The sequence below is a fragment of the Mirounga leonina genome, unplaced genomic scaffold, assembly GCF_011800145.1.
Source record: "Mirounga leonina isolate KUSES-001 unplaced genomic scaffold, KU_Mleo_1.0 Mir_101664, whole genome shotgun sequence".
Lineage (NCBI taxonomy): Eukaryota > Metazoa > Chordata > Mammalia > Carnivora > Phocidae > Mirounga > Mirounga leonina.
In genome coordinates this window covers 4,012,520-4,038,898 of record NW_023270175.1, presented here as the reverse complement: position 1 = coordinate 4,038,898, position 26,379 = coordinate 4,012,520, and positions in this window count along the sequence as shown.

Below are 26,379 nucleotides of genomic sequence, written 5' to 3'. Positions count from 1 at the left end.
TTACGCCAGACCCTCTGAGGGAGAGGGCTGTGCACATACACTCCGAGGGCTAAGAGCCCACGTGCTCTAGTGAGGCCCTTGTATCATAGGGGTAGGAACTCTGGGCCATGCAGTGAGCCCCGGCGTGTCCTTTAATCTGAGTTCTGACATCACTAACCACCTAGGAGGTTTGCCTGTGCCTTTCCCCATTGCCTTGCGGTGCCACTTCTTGAATGGAAACAAAACATTCATTTTTCCATCCTCCTACGTCCCCAACAGCTGCTCAGCACAGCCCCTTTCTCCTTAGGAAAAAAAACGAAGCCTCGAAGGGTATACACGCTGTGCCATGTTCTCCACACAGCTTCATCTGACAAGTGGGCTACGTGCCCTGGAACTGCAGAAGGGCCAGGGCAGATGGCGGGGAAAGGACACCGGGAACACAGCAAATCAATGAAAGTGAGGGCCGCATCTCTCTGTTGGTCTGGCCACAAAGTTTCTCTCAGGTGGGCCGACCGCTTTCTCCTAACTAGACTGTTCTCGAATTCTCTTGGCTCGGAAAGCCGGCTGCTGAGGTGAGCAGCTGTAGCAAGCTGGGGCTGCCGTGGACAAGAAGGCAATGTGCAGATGGGGAGCAAAAGCGAAGCTAATCCCAGGAGCCGGCAGGCTTTTGTATTTCCTCCAAGAATTTGGGTCAGTCCAACGGGTCAGCTTAACTGCTTCCGTGGACCTGTTTCTGTTGACATCGGGTGGCAGGCCCAGGGGAAAGCCCGGCAGGTCTGAGAGGGAGCTGAGCAACAGTTCATGATATTTAGCCAGCTCGGTGCAGAACTGTTTCCCCAGCACCGAACCAGCACGGCTACCAGCGCTCCCGCACGGCTTCCCACCCAAACATCTGCTTCCCTCCAGCCCAAGAAAGCTTTATCTGAGAAGGCTCCAACAGAGGAGGCTGAGTCCACACTTGGATGTGTTGGTGCATATATTCTGGAAGAAAGGTGAAGGCAGGAAGGAGATCATTTGGCTTCAAAGCTGCTTTGTAAATGCCTGACAAATCGACTTGCTTTTAGTTGGTATTGATATTCTTCAATATTTGAGGGAACTAGCCTGCTCAGATGGATTGCTTTAACAGATACATCTTTGCAGTTAGTCAATGGCAAAATATTTGTGAGCAGTTAGTGTCTTTCCTCTTTGCAGGCACTCAATAATGTGCCAAATGAGATCATTCCCTCTAGCCTGGGACTCGAGAACATTCTGAAGTGTGTTCATCCTGACTGGGAGCTAAAGAAGACTCTAGTTATCACCAAAGTACAAATGGAGGGTATTTGTATTTCTGGACAACCATTAGAAATGTCCTTAAATTTGGACCCCATGGGCATCGCCATTGCTGCTTCTAATCGTCTGTCATCAGAGGACTCTGTGTCTTATTGCAGATTTCTGTCCCTGCCAGTAAGACAGAATGTGCTTAAATTTATCAAGTATGTGTGAATTGCACAGATCTCAAGTTTTCTTACAAAAAGGCCAGCTTTGGGAAATGTTTTCATCGAATATGATGTTTCACATAGTTTAACTCAAGCTAACAAAGGGATTGTCTTTCACATTAAAACTATTTAAAAAATTGGCTAATGTTCTCTCCAACCATCAATTTTCATTTTCTAGTTATTTCATGTGTATGTTAAATATATGTATAGATATACATTTTACATATCTATACATTTTTTGAAAGATTTATTTATTTATTTGAGGGAGAGAGAGAATGCGAGAGCATGCACGAGCAGAAGGGGCAGAAGGAGAGGGAGAAATAGAGAGAGAGAATCTCAAGCAGACTCCGTGCTGAGCATAGAGCCCAATGCAGGGCTCAATCCCACAACCCTGAGGTCACAAACCGAGCTGAAACCAAAAGTGGGATGCCTAACTGACTGGGCTACCCAGCTCCCCTACACATCGATACATTTTATTTTTAATTTTGGGGTTTTTTTTTAAGATTTTTATTTATTTGACAGAGAGAGACAGCCAGAGAGGGAACACAAGCAGGGGGAGCGGGAGAGGGAGAAACAGGCTTCCCACGGAGCAGGGAGCCCGATGCCTGCGGGGCTCGATCCCAGGACTCTGGGATCATGACCTGAGCTGAAGGCAGACGCTTAACGACTGAGCCACCCAGGCGCCCCCACATCGATACATTTTAAAACATATACATTTAATATATACATATGTACTCACACACACACATTTACACATTTCAGGCTCCATCAACCACAACTCAGGTCTATATGTAGTAGAAGAATTCAGACATACACTAATTCAAATATCCCCGCTCTGAACCTGATTCTTCCCCCATCTGATAACCCCTAACTCCCCCTCTCCCCTATCACCCTGCTCTAATTCAACCCTCCAAATATACAGATCCCCTGCCTTCAGAATAAAAACCCCAAATCCTTCGCTTGGCATTCAAAGCCCTTGCCACAACCTGGTCCCGAAGTTTACTTCCACCACTCCCAGGCTCACACCCAGTGCTCCTGGCAAACCATCTCGTTTGCTATTCCCCATAAAGCAAGGCAGTCACGTATGCTTTGGAGTGCTTGCTATGAGCCAGCCACTGTGTTAGCTTACTTCGTATCATTATCTCGTTTACTCCTTCCCACAAACCCAGTGACGTAGATTACTTTCATTTTCCAAGTAGGGAAAAATAGAGGCCGAGAGATGTTCAGTACCTTGCCCAAGGTTAGGGTCAGGCAGCTGGCAAGAAGTCGCACTCCTGAGCATGTCCCCTTTACTAGGCCTGTCTAAATAGGTTTCGTGGAACGTGTCCAGCGTTTTTGTGCCTCTGTATTTTTGTTCATGGAAATATGGCAACCACCCTCTTTCCTCCTCCCCTGGCCCAGCCTGCTGAAAGCTTGTCCAGCTCCAATAGCACCTCCTCTACGAAGCCTCCCCTGACTTCCCAGGGCTAAAATTCATTCCTTCCGGCTCAGGGTTCTCATGGCAGGGGCTCTAGCGCTTATACTCCGTTTTATTATTGTAGCTACCTGTATGTGTTTCCTCCTCCTACCCACCTCTACCCTGTCCTCCAGGAAGCGGAGCTCACTATTATTGTGGCCCTGTAACGCTGAAGCCAAAAGAGTGCCAGTCACGTGGGTCGCCAGGGATGTGGCAGAGGTGGGCGAAGGGGTAGGTCATCTCCGAGCTCCCTCCCAACTCGGAGGTTCTCTGACCCTGCCCGGCGGTTCCTCCGAGGGCAGGGACGCACCCTCCGCAGCAGCGAGTGGAAAGCTGGCACAGCTCTGGAACTGCTGAGTTGGCAAAACTCGGACGCACATGCAGATGAACAAGTGCTGGCTACACTCTCCCTCCCGGTCTGTGTGTGTCTATCTGTCACCGTCATGTGTGTTTCAGGGTGGCTGAAGAGCTGCGGGCTTGAGAGCTGCGGGCCTTGTCTTATTCCCTCCCTACAAAGACGACCCTTTTGTCATGCTCCAAACGCGTGTCGACATCTGTAACACTTGGCGCTTTGCCTTTCCATCTAGACCAGTGGTTTTCAAACTTGAGCATGCATCGGGGTCACCAAGAAGGTGTGTTAGGGCACACTTTACTGGGCCCCGGCCCCGGGAAGTCCAGGGGAGGGGTGCCTGAGAATTGGCACTTCTAAAGGGTGCACAGCGAGGTTGGGGCTGCAGGTGCCGGGGCCACACGGAGGGCCACTATCCAGACAATGGCTCCACTCCCAAGGAGATGGCTCCTCTCTGAGTGCTGCCCATGGAGTCTGGGGGGCTGGGGGAAGCTCCCAACTGGGAGCCAAAGATCACAGTCCCACTGCAGCCGCCAGCTCTAATGAGCTGTATGACCTTGGGCGAATCTCAGCACTGCTCTGGATCTCTAGTTTCCTCCCTGCCACAAAGACAGGGTGAAGCTGGTGATTGCTACCCTGGGTATTTCTAGAATTCAGCGTTGGTCTGTCACTTGTCCCCGGCCCAGTCTTTCAAGCTGGGAAGCCAGATATTGCCATAGCGCCTCTTCAAACAATCAAGTGCCCACTCCTGCCCAGCATCACTCCAAGCTGGAGTGGTCCACTTGTTTGAGGTTCTCCTTCTCCAGCCATCCTTGTGTGTGGAGCCTGAAGAATGAAGTTGACGCCCTCCCTCTTGGAAACCCAAATCTGCCACACTGGGGCATGTGCGTCTTGAATTTAAAAGGCACTTGAGTGCAGAGAGAAGGATCCAGAATCCCACTGTGGGTCTCCTGGGCAGAAGTGGCTCTCACCACTTACTGTGCAACCTTGCATAAGTTAACATCTCTGAGCCTCCCTTAGCCAACTTTTAAACGGAACAACTGTACTTACTCCGTGGGGTTGTTGTGAGGACTAAAAGAGATAACGCGCACAAGGCATGTACCAGAGTGCCCGGCTCCAAATGGTAAGTGCTGTTTCTAAAAGGAAGGTGACGGTCCCTCTATAACACTAGACAAGCAGGGAACCAGAGAACAAATGCTATGGCTGTAGGTCTACTTTCTTTAGCCCCCGCCCCCCGTGGAACACAACAATAGTAACACCTTGCACGTATGCGATGTCTTACATTTCATAGGATACTATCCGCTACGTCTTCTTGTCCAGTCTTTGTAACACTGGAAGGACTAGGCCAACACACATGTGCGGACCTCCGGATGGCTTGAAATGGTCCCCAAACACCAGTGCTGTCTACAAGCCTCCCCGGGCAGCCAGGCTGGCCTCCCCGTGTGCATTTCTGCTTCTGCACAGTGGGAAGAGGAAGCATCCTGGGCCGTGGCTGCGAGCTGAGGAGCCTCCGGGGAACCCCTCCGGTACTTGGCCTGTCTTCTGCAGGCCACACATCAGACTAGGGGGCTGCTTCCCGTGCGCCATCGCTGCCTGCATTCTGCTCAGTGCATATGTTCCCAGGCCTCGAACACCCAGATGACGCTAACAGAATGACTCGGGGACATTCGAAAATAAACATACACCAAACCAGAACGAGGTTCTGGATTTTTCATCAGTCGCACTTATTAGTCCATGAAAAAGCAGCCCACCCCTCTCTGCTCCCAATGACACTTCTCATTAAGGCGACATCGTAAAGATGTCTCAGGCTGCGGTCTTACTGCCACACTCAGCATTAATTAGAGTTCAGTGACTGGAGAGGAGCAAAGCACAGGAGACTCAGAGCCTTATTATGGGGCTTACTAATGATTTGGTTCCTTACCAGAAATTGGACAGGTATTCTAGACCCCAGCAATTGCACTTCCTTGCTCTTCCCTTCCCTTCACGTTTCTGTCCTCTGTGACTCTGCTGGAAACCTCTATTTGGTGTCTACTGTTTAATGCCCCTGATCCTTGCCCTATGGCCACTTTCTTTCTGTTATCGTTAAGACCCCAGAAGGAGGCACACTGACCTTGCTCACTCTGCCCTAGCTCCACCAGGTTTTCTACTGTTCCTTTAACCAGTCAGGCTTCAGGGCCTTTGCACTGGCCACTCCCTCTGACTCGTGTGCTCCTTCTTGGAGCTCTTGCTCCCTCTCTTCTTTAAAGTCTTTTCTTCAAATGACCATTTTAAAGCTGCCCCTCTCCTCCTCCCTATCTGCCTTTTTCTGCTTTCTTTCTCTCCATAGCACTCCCTGCCTTCTAATATACGATACCATTAACTGATTGTTTTATTTATTATCCCTCCCTCTTTCCCTCTCTCCCACCCTCTCTCCCTCCCAAAAGGTTAAGACCCAGGAAGGCAGGGATATTTTTAACTTTTTATTTTGAAATAATTCTATTAAACATTTTTTTTTCTGGAGGATGAAGTGATGATCTTTTTATCTCTTTTGTAGCTTCTATCACAAAACTGAGTGTTTAGAGGTTACATTTCTCTAATACTTCAAAAGCAGGGTTCCTCTGCAAATTCTTTAATAAGGAGAATAAATAATGATACATAATTATTGGGTCTAATTGACAGATGAGGACACTGAGATTCAGGAAATGTAGCAGAGACTGTCCATGTCCTGCCTGTATCCTCTTGGCATTTATCATTTCTGTGCCTGCCAGCTTGCTTTCAAACTGCCTGAAACACTTTTAGACCTTACAGGAAAATTGTAAACCCAACACAGAGTCGCTGTATCCCCTTTACCCAACTTCCCCTCGTATTAACAACTTACATAATAATGGGAAAAGTATTGGGGCGCCTGGGTGGCTCAGTCGGTAGAGGGTCCGACTCCTGATTTTGGCTCAGGTCATGATCTCAGGGTTGTGAGATCAAGCCCTGTGTCAGGCTCTGTGCTTAGCACAGAGTCTGCTTGAGGATTCTCTCTCCCTCTCCCTCTGTCCCTCCTCCTGCACGCTCTCTCTCTCGAAATAAATTAAAAAAAAAAAAACCTTTCAAAAAAAATAATGGTAAAAGTATTGAAGCCAGGAAATTAATAGTGATACAACACTATTAACTCATCTGCAGACCTTATTCAAATGTCCTCTGTTTTCTCACTAGTGTCCTTCTGCTATGCCAGGATCCAATCCAGGAGCTCAGATTCAGATTTGTTGCCATGTCTCCTTAGCTTCCTCTAATCTACGACAGTTTCTTGGTCTTTGTCTTCCATAATCTTGACAACTTGACAACTCCAGGCCAATTATGTGATCGTTTCCTTCAATCAAAGTTTGTCTGCTGTTAGCGCATGGTGAGATTAAGACTGTGCATTAGGGCAGAAATACTGCAGAAGCGAGGTTGTGGAGGCTGGGGGTTTTGTGTGTGTGTGTGCTGCGGGATCACCAGTTGACTAGAACAGGGCTGAACACATCGGAGGTGCTCAGTATTTGTGAAGACACAAAGGGACCAGACCACCAAGCACCCACACTCCTTTCTGGACATGGGAAGATTATGTTTCGTGGACTATCACGTATGTGGGAACCTCATACCTTCGAGGAGGGGGAAGGTAGGACAATGGAGGTAGGGTGAGGGTCCGCTACCACAAAACTAAACAGTAACAAGCAAAGGAACCCAAGTAGCATGTAGCCCAGTGGGAGGAAAAATGGTATAACACTTGGACAAAATGGTAGCAATATTTTTTTACTTGAAAAAATACTACCCAACCTTCCTGCTATAGACAGAATATCTGTATGCACCCCAAATTGCTATGTCGAAACCTAATCAGTGTGATGGCATTTGGATGTGACACTTTTGGGAGGTGATCAGCTCATGAGGCTCAAGCCCTCAGGAATGAGGTCAGTGCCCTTATAAGAGACACCCCACAGAGTTTCTCTGCCCCTTTCTGCCACGTGACATTATAGTGAGAAGATGATGATGGACCTCATCCGACACGGAATCCGCCAGCACTTTGATCTTGGACCTTCCCAACCTCCAAAATGGCAAAACATACATTTCTGTTGTTTCAAAGCCACCCCGTCTATGGTATTCTGTTATAGGAGCAGGAACAGACTAGGACATGGCCCCAAGAAAACCTGTTACTTTACATATATGAGTCAGGGGCAGAGATTATTACTATTACTCTTACTATTACTTTCATTGACTGATAAGGAAATCGAGGCATAGAGAATTGGAAGGATTTATCTAAGGTCTCCCAGCTAGCAAGTGAGAGAGCTCGACAAAGATGTAATTCATATGTGTCCTAGGCTGGTGCTCTTCCCGTACTCCCCTAGACATACGGCGCTATCTCCCCCAAATGCCGAGAATTTGGGCCTCAGTTCACCTCTGAACATCACACGCTTCTCAGTGCCGGACAGGGCCTGGGGCGCTGTCAACCTTCTACGATCTTACGGTACAAGCGAGAGAGGCAGTACCAAGTTAACCCAACAAGTGTCTCTTGAACAACGGGCATGCTGACAAGCACAAGGCAGCTTCCACCTTTTGATACAGGGCTTCTGGGATGGTTGTTTAGACGGTGGGAGGCATTTTCCAAGGGAAATCTCCCTGGAAGCAGGAGTAAGCACCCAAGTCAGACCACCAGATGTACCAAGAACAGAAAGCTGCTACGGTTCCAGAGCCTTCTCCACAGGTTTCACAGGGGCAGCGGGGAGAGGAGAATGAAACAAGGCTGAAGAGGCAGGCAAAGGCTGGATTCGGCCAGGCCCTGATGGCCTAGGAAGAAAGTTGGGTTAAATTCTCAGTGTGACAGGAAGCCACGGGATGAGACTACCTGTCTTACATTTCCAAGACAGCACCCGGATGCTGTCATAGAGACCCATGTAGAATGTAATTCTGCAGTCAGACAGAACCGGGCTTCAGTCTCAACTCTTCCCCTGCGTAGCTTGAATCTCTCTTGTTCACTGACGACAAGAGTAGTACTCACCTCACAGGGCTGCAATGAGGACTACAACCGACATGGTATGCACAGTGCTTAGCTCAGGGCCTGGCCCAGAGTAGGCACTCGGTATGTGTTAGCTGCAATTAGGAGGAGGAGTAAGGAGGAGGAGGAGGAGGAGGAATAATTGTAATATTTAGTACTACAGTCACAACTTTGAGAAAACACACAGGATGTGGCCCAGATCAGGTATGAGGTCAATGCTGGTGGAAGTCAATTTTTTGGACTCATAAGACCTAACACAATGGTGGGGTCTCTGGGGGCCAGGTGAGGAGATGGAAAAGGTCTGTCTGAGGTTGCTGCCAATTCGCTACGGGGGTTTCCCTGGGTCTTCTTCCAAGTCCAGGACAAGCACCCGGCCACCAGCCACGGCCCCGCACCGAGCTGTGGCTGGGCATAAAGCATGATGGCAGGGGAGGCATGGAAAAGGAAGGATTCTTTCCTCGCCCTTCCTGTCAAGTCCTTCATCCGAAAGCTGCCGAGGGCCTTTTGTGTGCTCGCTCAGAGCTGGGCCGTGCCATCTTCCCGGCAACAGTGGAGTTACAGGCCCCACGGGGCAGCCCCTCTGGGCCAACCCATCACCTGCCACTGTGGGCACTGCATGGGCAGGGGCTTGTTCTCCGTGGACTCTGGTTTTGCTCTTCCCTGGCCTGGGCTGTATACAGGAGGCTACAAGTTAGCCTCCAGCCGGTGTGGTCTGTGGGCCACAGACAGACCACGCCCGAGAACGGTGATGACACAAAGTGGTTTCTCCTTCGGCACCCTCCCGAGCTTTGGTCTCGTCTGGCCACACCTCACTCTCACAGTCCCAAAGCCTGTCCTCTCCCCGGAACAGATGACTACAGAGACATCGCATGCCCTCCTGGCAAAGGGAGTCGGGCCACGTCAACCCCTGCCTTCGGCTGCCTGGCCCTGGCGGGGAGCTCGGTGCGCCAGGAGTGAGGCGGGAATGAGGGGACTGAAGCCAGGGTGCCACCAAAAGGTGGAAGCTGCCTTGTGCTTGTCAGCATGCCCGTTGTTCAAGAGATACTTGTTGGGTTAACTTGGTACTGCCTCTCCACTCACCTGTCACTTTGCCCTGCCACTCGACTCTTTGATGTTTACTCTCATGGACGTCTGCAATCATTTGATCGTGCACTTACTTGACGATATTTGCTGAGTGCCTACTCTGTGCTGGGCACTGTGGGAGGTGATGGGGATGCCCCAGACCAAGTCCCTGCCCTCAAGCTGCTGACTTTCTAATTCTGGAGTGGGGGTCATTCTCATTAAAATAAGATTTCGCGGGCGCCTGGGTGGCTCAGTTGGTTAAGCGACTGCCTTTGGCTCAGGTCATGATCCTGGAGTCCCGGGATCGAGTCCCACATCGGGCTCCCTGCTCAGCGGGGAGTCTGCCTCTCTCTCTGACCCTCCCCCCTCTCATGCTCTCTATCTCATTCTCTCTCTCGCAAATAAATAAATAAAATCTTTAAAAAAAATAAGATTTCTCCCATCCCCCAAATTAATAAAACCCTCTCTCGAGGCGAGTCTCCCCTCAGATACTGCTTCTGCCCCATTTCTGTCCTCCTCTTAGGACTAAAATATCGGGGCAATTGTTTATACCCATTGTCTCCAAATTCTCTCCTTCTTTTCCCTCTTGCACTCACTCTCATCACTGTTCTGACCAAGATCACCCAGTGACCTACATTACGAAATCCAATGGTTAGCTCTCCGCCCTCATCTTACTCGAGCTCCTCGGCAGTGCCGTACATTAAGTGACCACTCGCTCTTCCCTAAATCACTTTTTTCTCTTGGCTCCCAGGAAACCACTTTCTATTGGTTTTCTCCCTTCTGCTCTGGCTGCTTCTGCTCCATCCCCTTTGCTTGTTGCTCTGTAACTCAACCTCTAATCTTTGGAGTGCTTTAGGTCTCAGTCCCTGGGCTTCTGCTCTTTTCTACCTGAGCTTACCGTCTAGGGGATTTCATCCAGTCTCAAGGCTTCCGAAGTTCTATCTCCAGGCCAGACCTCTCCTATGAACTCCCGGATTGTACATCTACCTCTCCACTTGACATCTCCAGCTGAAGGTCTAATGGGCACTTAAAACTTACCAAGTTCAAAACTAAGCCCTTGACGTTTCCTCCTGAAACCGATTCTTCCCACTGTCCTACCCATCTCATTGTAATGGCAACTCCATTCTTCTGGATGCTCAGTCCTCCTTGACTGTGCACTGTCTTGTGCCCAACACACAGTCTGTCAGCAAATCCTGTGTAACCTAACTCCCAAAATATATCCAGATTTGGACCGTTTCTCTTGGGTTCTGCCATTTCTACCATCCTTCTCCAAGCCACCATCGTCTCTCACCTAGATCATTACAGTACCCGCCTCGCTGGTTTTGCTACTGCCACCCTTTTGCCCCTTGAGTTCCCTATGGCAGGTAGAGTGAACCTCTGAAAATCTCAGTCAGATTATGCCACTCTCTGCTAGAAATTCCTCAGTGATAACCCTTCTTACTCAGAGTAAAAGCCAAAGCTCTTACGATAACATTTAAGGCTCCACATTATCTGCTCCCCTCTATTACTTCTCTGAATGTATCTCCTACCACTCCGCCCCTTGTTCTCAACTCTCCAGCCATGCTGGTCCCCTCACTGTACCTCAAATACACCAGGTATAATCCAGCCCCAGGGCCTTTGCACTTCCTCTTCTGTGCCTTGAATGGTCTATATTCAGCTAGCTGCAGATCTGAATCTCTCACTTCTTTCAAATCTTTACTCCAGATTCACCTTTCCAGGCCACTCTATCGAAACCTTTTCTCCCTCCTCTCCCCCCCAAAAATCGTATCTCCATTTTATGCTTTATTTTTTCTCCTTAGCACTTATCATAATCTAACATATCATATATCTTAGTCTGTTCAGGCTGCCATAACAAAATACCATAGACTGGGTGGCTTGAACGACAGAAATTTATTTCTCACAGTTCTGGAGGTCAGGAAGTCCAAGGTCAAGGTGCCTGCAAGGTAGATTTCATTCTAAGGTCTCTTCTCTTGCCTTGTAGGTGGCTGCCATCTTGCTGTGTGCTCACATGACCTCTTCTTGTGTGTGTGTGTGTGTGTGTGTGTGTGTGTGTGTGTGTGTGTGTGGCAGGGAGGTGGAATGGGGGAAAGAATAAGCTCTCTGGTCTCTCTTCTTATAAGGCACTAATCTCATCAGACCAGGGTCTTACCCTCATGAGCTCATCTAACCCTAGTCATCTCTCAAAGTCCCCATCTTCAAAAATTATCACATTGTAGGTAAGGGTTGCAACATATGAATTTGGGAGGGGAGACACAAACATTCAGTCCATAATAATAATAATAATACATACATATGTACACATATAGTTTCACATATATATATATACACATACATATATGGCTGTATAACTATGTATAGTTGCTGATCTTATTTATTGTTTGCCTTCCCCACTAGAATGAAAGTTTCATAAAGGATTAAAATTTGTGCTTTTTGTGTTCATGATTTTAATCCCTGCGTTTCGAGTAGAGCCAGGCACACGGTAGGAGCTCAATAAATACTTATTAAATGGATGAATGAAAAGAATTACATCTGGTGATAAGTACTAAGAAGAAAATAAACAAGCCCATAGATTAGAATGGAACCTGCCAACCTTGCCCACACATTAAAATTAACCAGGGGAACATTTAAAAATACAGATAACCTGGGCCTTGTCCCCAGAGATTCTAATTTCTTTGGTCTAGAAGGGGCCTGGCCATTTTTTTAACATTCTCTTGGTGATTCTTAAGGTGAAGTGAGGGCTGAGAACCAATGAGCTTGAGATTAACAAGGGGGCATGGCATGTGAACCAACGGGAAGCTACTTGAGATAGGGTGCGCAGGGAAGGCCTGGATGAATGATCCCATTCTGAGATGGTATCATCTAAGTGGAAACCTGAAGGACAAGCACAGGGAAGCTGGGGCATGGGTGGGATCCAATTCCTGGTGGCGCACAGAATGAGAACAAAGGCACCGAAGCAGGAATGAGCTGGGCGTGTTCTCACACCAGAAGACCAGTGTGGGCGGTACAAAGGGGGCAAGGGGAAGAGTGCAACAAGACGAGTTTGGAGACATGCAGGGGCCAGATTATGCAGGGCCTTGCAGACTGTGGGAAGGAGACTGGACTTGACACTACACGAGACAGGAGCTACTGAAGGGTCTTGAGGAGGGGAATGATGTGATCTCATTGCACTCCTTTCTAGAGACTTCTCTTGTTGCTGTGTGGACGGCAGGGGTGAAAGTAAGGAAACAACTTAGAAGACTACATTGTGGTAGTCTAAGGGGGACTTGGTGGTGGCCTGAACTAGGCTCATGCCTAATATCCTTTTCCGTGTAGACAGCGGAAGCCTGGGAGTGGTACGCATGCCCAGGCTCTCAGATGAATGCACACCCCAGGCCACTGTTTTCTGGAGAACTTTCCAAAGCTAAGATACTGTACATTGCTAATTCTGTGATCACTGGTTCAGTGGTTGGAACATGCATGACATGGCTTGCCCTAGGGAAAAGGTCCCATTGATCAGTTAATGGGAGTGATGTTTTCAAACTAGAAAACAATACCATGATCAAGGGGCTTAGGAAAAGTGAGGGCAACATTGACTCATCTAAATGTTCAAGAGCCCCCTAATCCCCAGCACTGGGTCTTTTATGCTTCCTGGGTGGAGGGGAAGAGACAGGAAGAGAGAGAGAGAGAGAGAGAGAGAACTCTGCTCTCCAGGGAGCTTACAAATTAGAGGAAGGGATCAAGACATGAACACAAATAGAAGTAACATAAGACATAATGAGGTAAGTATCCAAGGGGTACTTGGTATAAATATATTCGATAACTGCCCTCAGTTATTTAGCACTCAATTTATGCTGAACATTGCGTTGGATGGCTTACGTATGTTCTCACTTCATCTCCACGACTCTGTGGAGTAGGTAGTATGATCACCCATAGTGGTGATGATGATGATGACAGCAGCTAACAGGAAGTGGTTCCTACTGGCCAGGCACTGGGTTTGGTGCTCTGAAATCTCTTATATAAGAGTATCTTCAGTCTATAGGTGAGGATAACTAGGCCTAGCAAAGATAAGTGATGAATCCATGATCACAGAGGTGGGCAGGTTCAAACACAGGTTTGACTCTCTAGCCCAAGCTCCTAATGTGTTCTAGAAGTTTGGAGGAGGCAGCTCCTACCTTGTTCTAGGAAGTGCATGTGTACAGGGAGGGAGACCCCCATGGAGGAGGAAAGATGTGAAGATGAGACAGGAGGGCCTACTGAGGTTCAGTAAGTGGCCCTACTAGCCAGAGCTTATGTGTGATGGGGAATAATGACTCAATGGCAAGGCAGTTCTCCTTCCCCTTTTGGCTCTTAACCAACTCACCTGTGCCAGCCAGGGGCAGAGCCTCCCATCAAGCTTGTCTGTCACTCAGGGTTTGATCTTGGGGTGCCTCGGTCCTGCAAAGGCCCCCGAGAGCTCCAACAGGTTTAACTCCACTCCAAGGGAGGACAAGGTATAGATTTTCAAACACAAACCATGATCAGCAGGAAGTTGGGCAGCCCCCTCTCTAGTTCTTCTCTCTTTAGTAGAAAGTAGCCCTTGGAATTTAGAACATTGACAACAAGATCCAAAAAGGAGAGGGAATCCAGAGGCCCAGAAACCAGCACCCAACACAACATCTCAAGACAGCAAAGAAAGTTCCCCAGGCAACACGGCTTATGACAGCAAAAAATTTGCCAATGATGCAAACGTCCACCTATATGGGATTGAAGAGGTAAATTAGGAAACACCCCCCCCCCCCAGAAAAGAACACTAGGTAGTCATTAAAAAGGATGAAGTCAAACTATATGTTCTGACAGGGAAAGATGTTTCCAAAAGATTGTAAGTGAAAAGAGCAGGTCACGAAACATTCTGTACAGTATGATCCCATTTAAATCACAGATCTCTGTTTCCTTAATTGTTACAAATCGGCACAAAATCATTAACCACAGTTATCTGCTAGGGTGTTGGCACAAAGAATTACAGAGGGACTTACACTGTCTAATTCGTACACTTTGGTATGCCGTGGACCTGTACAACAAGCCAAAAGTACTTTCATAGTTGGGAAAAAAAACCATAACAGTTTCCATTTTACAAACCAAAGGGTGCCATCTTAGATCATCCTTTATCCACCCTGCCTTTTATAACCACAACATATCTTGGATTCATCAGTGCATCTGAAATCATCTCTTAGAACTTTCTCATGAATGGACTAAGACAAGACAGCAATGTCACCTATGCTTTTACCCAAAGCATAGGTGACAACCTACAGAAAAGTCTCGAAAGGCCGCGGGGCTTTTCCACGTTTGTTAATAACTTCGATGACACAGAAAATACACTTACCACGTCTGAAGATGACCCAAAGCTTCCAGGAATATCAAATACGTTGAAGAACAAAGCTGAGTTTCAAAACGAGCTCAGATGGGCTGGAATACCGAGCTAAAATGAAAAAAATCAAGAAAGGTAAAATGTGTCAGATAAAGTGAAAATCCTCAATTAAAATTCTGAAAGTCCTTCTTGTGAAGCCAGAGTAAGGGAAACATGGCTTGGCAGCAGCTCACATAAAAACAAACAATTCCAAAAAGATCGAGGGGTTTGGGTTGACCCACAGCATAATTCGAGCCAACAGTTAGTTTACGTAGCTTAATTATTTAGCGGTTAAAGTTTAGGTTGTATTCATCCAAATAGTTTCTAGATTCCTGAATATTAATGTTGCCCTGCGATCTCTGCTGTTCCCTCCCGAAGCGTCCTGTTCAATTCCAGGCACCACATTTCAAGAGGGTCACTGAGAAAAGGGACCACCTCCAGAGGAGGGTCACGAGAGTGACGAAGGGACTGGAAACCATCCCAGAACAGGAGTGGCTCTTGAAAGGACCAGAGATATGGGGCCCGAAAAAGAGAAACGTCAGGGAATGTATAGGATCCCCAACTGCTCTCACATCTCGAAAGTGTTTTCCTATGGAAAGTATGCACAGATTCTGGGATGCTCAGGCGACAGAACTCGGACTACTACCACCTAGTGGTGACAAGGAGGCAGACTGTCAGTAAACCCGTCAGAAGGCTTTCTGACCTTGACAGGGTCCTGCAAGAGGCTGAGCAGGCTGGTGGGGCAGTGCAGGTGAGTCAAGGCTGGGTGAACAGATGCCCAACGGCAGAATCACATGAACTGGGTCCCTTTCCGCTCTAAGAGATTCCATTGCTTTCTCCTATTCTCTGCGCCATCACCTCCACTCCATATCCCCCTCTGGACCAAAGAGCCTTCTCTCTGCAGTCTACAGAGTGGTAAGGACAACTCTGCAGGGACAGCTGGGCCTGCCACCTCTTGTTTAGTATCATCCAAGGCCTATGGAGGCAAAACCCACTGCTTATGGGAGGGCTGAATGGCTGACAGAAGTCAGATCACGCCCGCCCCTCCCTGGACAAGATCCCCCCATGCCTTGCATCTCACTCCCTGTAATCGGCAGTCATCACGAAGGCCTACAAAGCCCTAAACCAGCCGCCCCTGTGACCTCTCTGACCTCCTATCCTATTACCCTTCCCCTTGTTCACTCCACTCCTGTCACAGGGCTTCCCAGCTGTTTCTGAAAGGCCAAGCATGCTCCTAACTCAGGGACTTTGCTCTTGCTGTTCTCTCTGCCTGAATGGCTCTTCCCTGATAGACCCGCATGGCCTGCACCCTCACCTCTTCCGGGGGTAGACACAAAGATCACCTGTAGGCTTTGCACACTTCCCTCCCTTGCCACCCCTCCCCATTTCAGAACTCCTTATCACTCCATTTTTTTTTCTAAAGATTTTTTATTTATTTGAGAGAGAAAGCAAGCACAAGCAGGGGGGAGGGGCAGAGGGAGAGGGAGAAGCCAACTCCCCACTGAGCGGGGAGCCTGACACAGGGCTCGATCCCAGGACTCTGGGATCATGACCTGACCTGAAGGCAGACACTTAAGCAACTGAGCCACACAGGCGCCCCCCTTTTCACCCCATCTTAAGGGTTTTTTCCCATAGTACTTCACATCATGTAACATAGTATTTTATACTTTTATTTTGCTCTCCTATCTCCCTCTATGGGCCTATACGTTGCTTAAATGCGGGGATCCTGCCTGTCCCGTTGGTGATGTTGAACCTCCACCCCTGGAGCATTGGCCAACAGAGAGGAGGCGCTCAGTAAATGTTTCATGCAGTGATCATTGCATCCCAGATCCCTGCCATTTTCTTCAGTCTTGGTTTCCTCGACAGGAGAAGTTTCTGATTTAAGACCTGGATCTCAAAGTAGTAACAAGGACTGGTGTCTTAGCAGTAAGATTTGGGGGTACCTTCATGATCTTATGTTTCTCGAGTTTTTGTCATGCGGCCATATTATGTGGGGCGATTACCTGGCCCTAGGAGCTGGAGTGGCTGACATCTAGCATGGGCTTACCCTGTGCCGGGCATTGAGATAAGCGCTTGACTTGGATTCATTCATTTAATCCCCGAGGCAGCCCTCTTCGGTTGGCACTAGTCCTAATCCCACATGGAAGACCAGGAAACTGAGAAACGGGGGTGATCTGACTTGCCCAAGGTAACGCAACTACTCTCAGGCAGGCTCCCAAGCACCCTGACTTCACTATAAGATGGAAGTAGATGATGATGATAATGGCAGCTAACACGTCTTTAGGACTCACCATATGAAAACATATCACCACCTGGGGCACCTGGTGGCTCAGTCGGTTAGGCATCTGCCTTCGGCTCAGGTCATGATCCCGGGGTCCTGGGATCGAGCCCCGTGTCAGCCTCCCTGCTCAGCGGGGAGCCTGCTTCTCCCTCCCCCTTGCTCATGCTCTCTCTCTCAAATAAATAAATAAAATCTTAAAAATAAATAAAAAAATAAAACATATCACCATCTTGCCTGTTCAGAACAGACCTCTGAGGCTGGGACCGTTGTCAAGGCCATTTTATTGTACTAGGCCCTCCCATCATGTCATCACCCATGCCCGCTGTCCCCCTTGGACTCGGCTTTGGTTTCATGTAAGGCATGCTTTGATTCTGTCTTCCTGCCTCGTGGAGAAGCTGGAGAACTGATCGTCGGCTGGCCACTGCTTGAACCCTCCCCTCCATGCAGATCATTCCGTGATCAGCCTTTTCCACCATATTCTCTCTCACTCTACAGTCTGCACATTTCATTCAAGCCCGGTCATCCCCAGCTTCGCATTGCTGGCTCTCTTTCCATTCACCTAAGTCCCTTTGGCTCGCTTACCCTGTAACTCATGGAAGGTAGCTAGGCCTTCATCCCCTTGGTGTGCCCTGAATAAATGGTACGTTCGCTCGCACGTAGTAGGTGCTCAGTAATGATCTTGGTGATTTCGTGAAGATGCTATGCCCTCACTGCTGTAAAATGTTCTCTTTTCAAAGTGCGCTCATAGGTACTATCTTGGTTTTACCCCACAGCAGCCCTGGGAGATAAGAAAGGCAAATCGTATTTCTCTCAGTTTTACACTGAAGGAAATGGAGCGCCAGGGAGGTTAAATAAGTTGTCTCAGGGCCCGCTGAGCCCCGCCTTCTGGACTCTGAGCCCCAGATTCTTTGCACCAGCTCACACCAATTCTACCCGAGGGCACCCCTGGCTGGGAGCAATGCTAATAACACTCCTATAAAGACCTCGTCTTGATTCTATCACAGGAGCAAAAGCAATAAAGAACACCAAGAGGCAATATCCACGGTTGACATGGGGCAGGCAGGTAAATTCATACACTCTGTGGTGAGAAGTGCCCGGGGCTTATCAGATGGGTGGTGATGACTCTGTTAGGTTCTTTGTGAGGCACGGGGACTGAACTGAATGCTGGCCTCTGCACAGGGCAGAGGAGCTCTACCCTCAGCAGAAGAGAGGCAGCCTCGCAGGTAGCCGGGCAGCTGTGAGAGAGCACGAGGAGGCGAGAGAGCCAGGTTCAAGGTCCAGTTCCGCTACAAGCTAGCATATGACCTTGGAGCAAGAACCTGACCCGAGGCTGCACTTTGTCAATAGAAAACACCCATTTTCAAGACTTCACATGGCCCAATGGTCTGCACATCTATGACAGAGGCCCCAAACTGGTGATCTGTGGACCAAATCTGGGCCACAGACATATTTTCTTTGGCCTAAGTAGTGTTGAATTTTTTTTTTTCTTTTTGATCTGGTGACCAACACATTTACAACGCCAAAGGTTTTACATAAATGTTTGGATTCCCAAGCTCTCCAGAAAAATCAGAAGATCTAGCCACATTTCAAATTTGGAATCTGATTTCCAATTCTTTCTAAAAAAAGATCTGGACATATGGGGTTATTTTTCTCATTATGTTTATTATTTACAATATGGTGTGTTAGGCTGTGATAAGCACCATGGGGGAAACATAAAGGAGATGGGCGGGGGGTTCTGAAGTGGTAGGGGTAGGCGGATCCCGCAAGGCCTACAGTTTACAGAAGGTGGTCTGAGAAGGCCTTGCTGACGAGGTGACCTCATCCCCACAGGATGGAGCACAGCCATTCCTTTTCTGTTTTGAATGCAGGTCACTACCCACTAAATTGATTTCCTGAGCAGTAGGTAATAAATTGGCAGCTTGAGAAACAGTGCTTGAGACTCTTGGTTCCCAAATCTGTCCCCACATTAGAATCCCTTGGAGTCCTTGTTAAATACATATTCTTAGACTCCATTCCAAACCTATGGAATCCGAGTTTCTTGAGGATGAGGCCCAGGAAGGTTTAGGAGTGCTAATATCCTCCACATACCAAGTGGAGAGTCAAAAGACATTGACGTGGGTTGATGTGCAGTGAAACAGTTTTATGTTTATTACGTGATTTCACAAAGGCAACAAAAGCGTTCCAAAAGTGAAAATGAATACCAAAGTCTGGGACAAGGAGGGGCGCCTGGGTGGCTCAGTCAGTTGAGCATCTGACTCTTGATTTCAGCTCAGGTCATGATCTCAGGGTTGTGAGATCGAGATCCATGTAGGGCTCCACACCCAGCGGGGAGTCTGCTTGTAATTCTCTCCCTCCTCCCCTGCCCTCCCTCTCAAATAAATAAATAAAATCCTCAAGAAGAAAGCCTGGGAGAAGAAGAAGAGCAAAGTGTGTTTACAAGGCGCTCACTAACCAAGAGCAACTGAACACCCCAATAAACGCAGATACATTTTCTGTCTAATGGGGTCAACGCAATTAGCCTGATATCTGTGGCAATACCCTCACTTGCCCTGCATCTCAGGCCAGGCCCATTACACGGTATTAAAACTCATTCTAATTAGAGAACAAACCAACTCTGTTGACCCAAGCATAGCAGAGGATAGATGGGGAGAGAAGAGAAATAGATCCTACTCCGTTCTCTTGCTGGTCATGTCTTCTTGTCTAGGCTGGGACCTGAGAGATTATTTCTCTGGACATCTGTGTCTCCAAATGGAAGACAGTGTTCTCTGTTGTATTTCAAACATTTTTTCACCATGACTTACAGTAAGAAATACATTTGCCATGCATACAGCATACATCACTGAATTATATTTGAAAGTATACAGCCAACATTTCATGAAGCAATATTTACCCTTACTGTGTGAAGTGCACACTGTTTTTCCTATTTCATTCCTTTTCTGTTTTTTTAATGCAGGTCACGAACCACTAAATTGATTTCCTGAGCAGGAGGTAATAATTGGCAGCTTGAAAAAACACTGCTCGAGACGACTGGTTCCCAACTCTGGCCCCACATCCGAATCCCTCGGAGTCCTTGTCAAATACATATTCTTAGGCTCCATTCCAAACTCACGGAATCAGAATTCCTTGCGGATGAGGCTCAAAAATATATATATGTTTTACCAAGGACCAGCCATGCCCTGGCATTAAGGAATCCTGATTCTCCTCAATGCCCAGAAGCAAGTAACATCACTAACAACAATAATGATCAAAAGTCTACTTCATGCTAGTGTTGCTGGCATCAGAGCTTTCCATTTCTTATTTCGTTTATATCTTCACAACCACCCCGCTTTAGCGATGAGAAAACAGGCTCAGAGAGGTCCATTAAGCTGCTGCAAGACACACAGGCAGAGAGATTAAGAAAGGGGTGAGGCTGTGATTTCCTGAGGGGTTGTTCCTATCCTTCCAAGACTTCCTACCCTCTCTCCTCTGTAATTCCTGGCACCTTGGACCTCTCTCTGAGTCTTCTTTACCAATTCAAATTCCAAGTCATACACCAAGATGGTCCAACCACCCGAGGCAAAGAGCAGACAAACACCAACAATAATACTTTGCATTCATATGGAGTTTTAACTGTCTCCAAAGAAATGTGTGTCTGTTTTCTCCATGCTTATACCTTCTGGCTATCCTGTGAGGCAGGAGAGGCAGATGAAAAACCAGAGCTCCAAAGAGGGGAAGTGACAGGTCCAGGGTCTCACAGCAGAGTCAAGCCAAGCTGCAGCCCTCTGACTCCTGTGGGGGTGGGGGGTGTCTACTGCTGCACTTAGGTTGGCTTTCTCGAGCTCCCAGCTCCGCTCCATTTCAAGTCTACCTCCCTTTAAGGCAGGAGAGGAAGAGATGGCTTGCTTTCTGCCTCCCTCCCTACAGGATTAGCATCCAGCTCCGAAAGGAGCATGTTCTGGACACACACAGCCTGAGGGGCAGGTTGCCCCAAAACTCCTCCACGGCGCTATGCTGAGAACTGGATGCATTTCTGTTTTTTGCCATGCAATTTGTAAAAACCTCTGCACTGTGCTTTAAAGAAAAATAATGGGTTCCATGATGAAAGAAAAAGTCCCTATCCTTCCCATGGAGGTTAAATGCCACCAGCCACCAGCGAAGCAGCATTTGAAAGTCTCTGCTGAGCAAAATGTTGAGCGCCCACAGAAAACCTAGGTGGTATTGGACCAGTCTTGGCCATGGCAGAAAGGGGCTCGAGGGATGAATGACCCTCATTTAGCCTCCTCAGCTGAGGCCCTCCCTCTGTTGAGAACAACCCCTCTGTTTCTGCCACAGAGAGGGGTGTTGTTTGCAATGTGTATATATTTATGTGACAAATGACTGGCTATTTATCAAACACTGTATCGATTCTAACATTTTTCTTTACCCTTTCCCCTTGACAATGCAGGTCATTCTGTCTCTCCCCTTAACAGCTCCTGAGGCAAATCTACCACACACACACACACACACACACACACACACAGTGGTGACTTGGTGAAAATAAAAGCAAGACACCCTTCTCGTGGCCTCAGTCTCTCTGTACAGAAAGTAAGTAGGTTGAACAAAATGCTCTGTTAGGTCCTTTCTTTGGTCCTAGGATTCTGATACGATAATGTAGGGAAAGCCCCAAGTATAGCCCACAAATTTCTGCTTCAGGCTCTGAGCCTGAAGAGGCAAACTAACTCCAAAATTGTGTTTTGAAACAGTCATCTTTTGTTAAAGGGCTTCCAAAATGCGGGTTAAAGAAAAAAAAAAAAAACCATTCCCATTATGCCCGTGAGCAAGCCGACGTCTTTTTTTTTTTTTTAAGATTTTTTTTTTTTTTTTTTCTGAGAGAGAGAAAGAGATAGAGAGCATGAGAGGAGGGAGGTTCAGAGAGAGAAGCAGACTCCCCGCCGAGCAGGGAGCCCGATGCGGGACTCGATCCCGGGACTCCAGGATCATGACCTGAGCCGAAGGCAGTCGCTTAACCAACAGCCACCCAGGCACCCGCAAGCCGACGTCTTAACGACGAAGATTACTCTGCCTTTTGCCTCTTCTGCTTTAGTTTTCATTTACTGTTCCTGTGGTCTGGGCTGCAAAGCCCGCCTAGTCAGTTGCCTTCCCCCCCCCCCGCCCCGCCCCTGTCAATTTCTCTTCCGGCGTGAAGGCAGCGCGCGCAATCTAGCCCTGTAACTGCTGAGGTTTCGACCCCGTGGAGCTTCAAGCTAATGCCATTCTCACCTCCGTGGAAGCGCTCCGCTGTATGTCAGAAAAATGGGGAGAGGTGTTAAATTTGCTTTGTGACTGCAACTCCCTTTTAGTTCGGTGAGGCTGGCCGAGGATTTGATGGTTTTATAGATTTCAGTATCAAGAAAGTACAAAATCTCTCAGCTTTTTAATTTATATTGTCAATCACCGAAGTGGCTCCTTCCCCCGTGGGGCCCGGTAACTAGATCCACGCTTGCTGCTGCTGGCCCGACATGGCAGGCGCCCCTCTCCTACCTGCTTTCCCCGGCTGGGTTCAAGACCACGAGAGTGCGCAGGGGAAACGCTCCCCGGGCACTGCCAAAAAGAAACCGGGAGGAAATGAGTATTCTCACTCTTCCACAGTACGGCAGAGAGATTCTCGTCAAACTGCCTGAGTTTAAACCCACGTTACTGACTCTCCTGGGTCTCAGTTTCCTGGGGATATTAATCGAATAAAGTGCTGAGAGCAGTGACCACCCCATGCTAATATCTCAATAACTGCTGGCTAGGCTCACTACCATTCCTCCTTGCCAAACCGGTCTTGCAACTTTCTGATGTGTACCAGTCTGCATTTTCTGGCCATCTCAATTCACCTGAGGATCTGAAAGCACACTCTAGAGATGGGGCTGAGCTGAGGTTCATCCTAGAGCCCTTCGGGTGGGTCGAACTTGCCCATTGCCCTGTTCATCTATTTATTCAGTCGGCAAATATTTACTGACCGCCTATTACACAGCAGGCACTGCGCCAAGTGATGAAAATACAATAGTGAACAAGACAAAGTCCCTGCTTAATAGAGCTAATGCTCTAGCAGGGGGTGCGGTTCCGGATAGGAAAAAAAAAAAAAAAAGTACAGTGAAAGAGACAGGAATGCGCTTGGGTGCTCCAGGGACAGAAGGTCAGTGTGGCTGAGGTTGGGAGGCAGGCATGAGAGAGAGTGGTATGGACATGAGGCTGCAGAGGAAGGTGGGGGCCGGATCGTTGGAGATTTGTGGGCCAGGTAAGGAGTTTTTTCTTCCTCCTAAGAACACTGGGAAATAAATGAAAGGCTTCCAGCAAAGGATCAATACACTCAAATCTTTGTTGCTGACCATTGTATGGAGTTAAGATCGTTGGGGGCAGGGCTGCCACTATCTGATGCAGTGTCTTTGTGTGCATTACAGAAAGATGCCCCTTTCTCGAGTTAAAAATTCGAGTTCTCCAGAGTCTCTTCAAGACCCTCTGCACCAACACAGGTTTATGTAGGAGCAGGCTCTCTTCCTCCGCTCTCAGACGCCGAGCCAAGAAGAGCTGAATGTGTGCACCCATCTGCACACTCTCTTATGTAAGTTGGTATGTGTCTGTGATAAAAATGGCATATCCATAACTATGGTGCCCTTGCGTACTATACAACCTGAACATCCATACGTGGCCACCCTGGCAGCAAAAAGTTGACTCAAGGAGACCAACTGGGAGGATGTTACCTTGGTCCAGGACAGAGATGATGGTGACTCACACCAAGTAGCAGCTGAGGAGGTGGCGAGAAGTCGGCAAAATCGGGATATATTTTGAAGGTGGATCCACAGGATTTGCTGATGGCCAGGAGGTGACGGGTGAGGGAACGAGGGGAACTCAGGATAATGACTAGAGGCTTGTCTGAAGCAAGCAGGTGAGTGGTAGTGCCATTAACTAGGTGGAACTGAGGGGAAGAGGAACACCATAGGGGAAAAAATCACAAGTCCTTCTTCGGGCAGTTTGCATCAACTCCAGCTGTCCACCTAAGTGGCAGATCTATCAGTCTCTGTTTCTTTAAGCTCCTTCCCACTGAGGATCTCAAAGCACGAGGGCCCTCTGGAAAATTGGTAATCCCTGATACTTATCTTTGCCTTAAGAGGTTGTTTCTTTCTCTGTCTCCTTTGACCTGGGATGAAATACTGATTTCAATTTGTTCCTACCAGTTTTTCAAGATTCCTCATTTATTTACAGGATTCTGATACCTCTCATTCAATCTCAATCTCTCTCTCTCTCTCTCTCTCTCTCTCACACACACACACACACACACACACACACACACACACACACTTTCCAAATGTCCTTTTCTGAGATTGCTTTTTATCAAAACCCCAAAACTTTCCTCTTTGGGGAGTACACCTTCATTCAAGGCCAGGGATTCTCTATCTGCCACCACCAGGCAGCCCAGAGCCCTGCCATTTCACCAAACCCTCTCCCCGGTACAGGAAAAAGGTCCTTGGAGCATGGAGCAGAGCCAAGTGAGTGGAGAAAATGAGCCAAGCACTGAGAAATTAAAGAAAGTAATGCTGCCTGTGGGTGGCAGGGGGTAGGAATGAATCAGGAAATCTTAAGGTCATTGTGATCTCGTTGATTGCATTTCCATCTAGCAGCAGAGGACAACAGATTGATTAGTGCCACCGGGGCAGCGAGGAGAGGGGGTGGGAGAGAATTAAGCTAAAAGTGTAGCATCCAGGGCTGCATCTTCTGTAGGGAGAATGAATGCCAGCAGGTGAAGTCAAGTCTCCTCATTTCCTGGCCGGCACATCCCTGTAGAACCTACTTCTTCCCCTAGATAGATACCAGGCAGCCTAGGCACCACACACCTTTTGTAAATATAAACCGTCGCCCTGCACACCGTGCCCACCCTTCACACTCGATCATGCTATCCCCCTCCCCCAAACACCCCTTTCCTGGGCTGGCCCAGGGGAGGCTAAGGAGGAATGAATCACTCCTGGTGATCCAGGCAGGTCTGGGGGGCCTGCCCTTGCTCCATCACTCCCAGCTCTGACTCTCACTTCCTTGAGCCTTCCTCTTAAATCTGCCCATGTTGGCAGAAGAGAAAAGAAGTTCTCCCTTTTCAGGGATAGGTGGTGGGCCTGCCCTCCATCAGCAAAAGACACCGTGCCATGTTAGCCTTGCCCCATTCTGGCCAGCAAAACGTGGTAATCCGAACTGCGTGGGACCTAATCCAGCTGAGCACATGAAAGGAAATAGCAATCAATAACAATCATGGCTCTGATGTCTTCAGCTCCGTGTGCTCAGCAATGGGCTAAGCACTTTATACAGCTGATCTCGTCCAATCCTTGAAGCAAGGCAGGTGTGATGAGCATCATCATTTCATAGCTTAAAAAAAACTGAGGTCCAGAGACATTAAGGGACCAGTTTAAGGTCACACAGCTAGAAATGAGCAAAACCAGGATTTTAAACCCAGACCTGTCTGATTTCAGAGCAAGTGCTCATCACCACCTAGGTGCGCCGTGATGGACCCAGAAACATCCCTCTATTTTTTCAGCCTCTTTCTTCCCTTTCTAGTAGGTGCTCCAAGTATCTCCAAAATCATTGTGATGACTCCCCAACATCTGGCTCCAGCCTTGACCTCTCTAGCCAGCTTCAATCCTTAGCCAACTCCTCTCTGCTGATGGTTCCTCTTTCTATTCATGGCCCCCTCTTCACTCAAACTTAACATAACTAAAACTTATTTTTTTTCCTCCCAACCAGCTCTCCCTCTAGATTTGCCTCTTTCTGTCCATATTATCCCAATTTTCAGGCTCCTAACTTTAGAACCATCCCCAACTCTTCTCTCTCGGACCACATCTATCCAGTAAGGCACCAAATTGTGGTGACTTTTCTCTCCTTTCTTCCATTTCACATGTTTCTTACACAACTTTTGGCTCACTTTAAACACACACACACACACACACATTTACTATCTCACAAGTTTCCATGGGTTAGAAGTTCAAGCACAGTAAGCCTGAATCAGGGGTTCAACAGGCTGAAATCAAGGTGTCAGCCAGGGTTGTGATTCTCATGTGAAGCTGTTAATATAAAACATACAAGTATAGTACAAAGAATGTCCATATGCTCTTCACTCACATTTCCCAAATGTTAACATTTTACATTTGCTTCATCCTTTTCTTTCTGTTTTGCGTTATATATACACATACACTATTATTTTCTTTTCTGAACCATTTGAGGATAAGCTGTAAACATTATGCCCCTTTATCCCTAAATAATTCAGTGTATATTTCCTAAAAAACAAAAAAACAAGGGCATTCTCTTACATAAGTCATAGTGCAGTTATCAAAACCAGGAAGTTAATATTTATAAAACACTACTGTCTAATCAAAAGGCTTCTTTCTATGAAAACAATGGATCGTGGATCACCACATCAAAAACCAATGATGTAT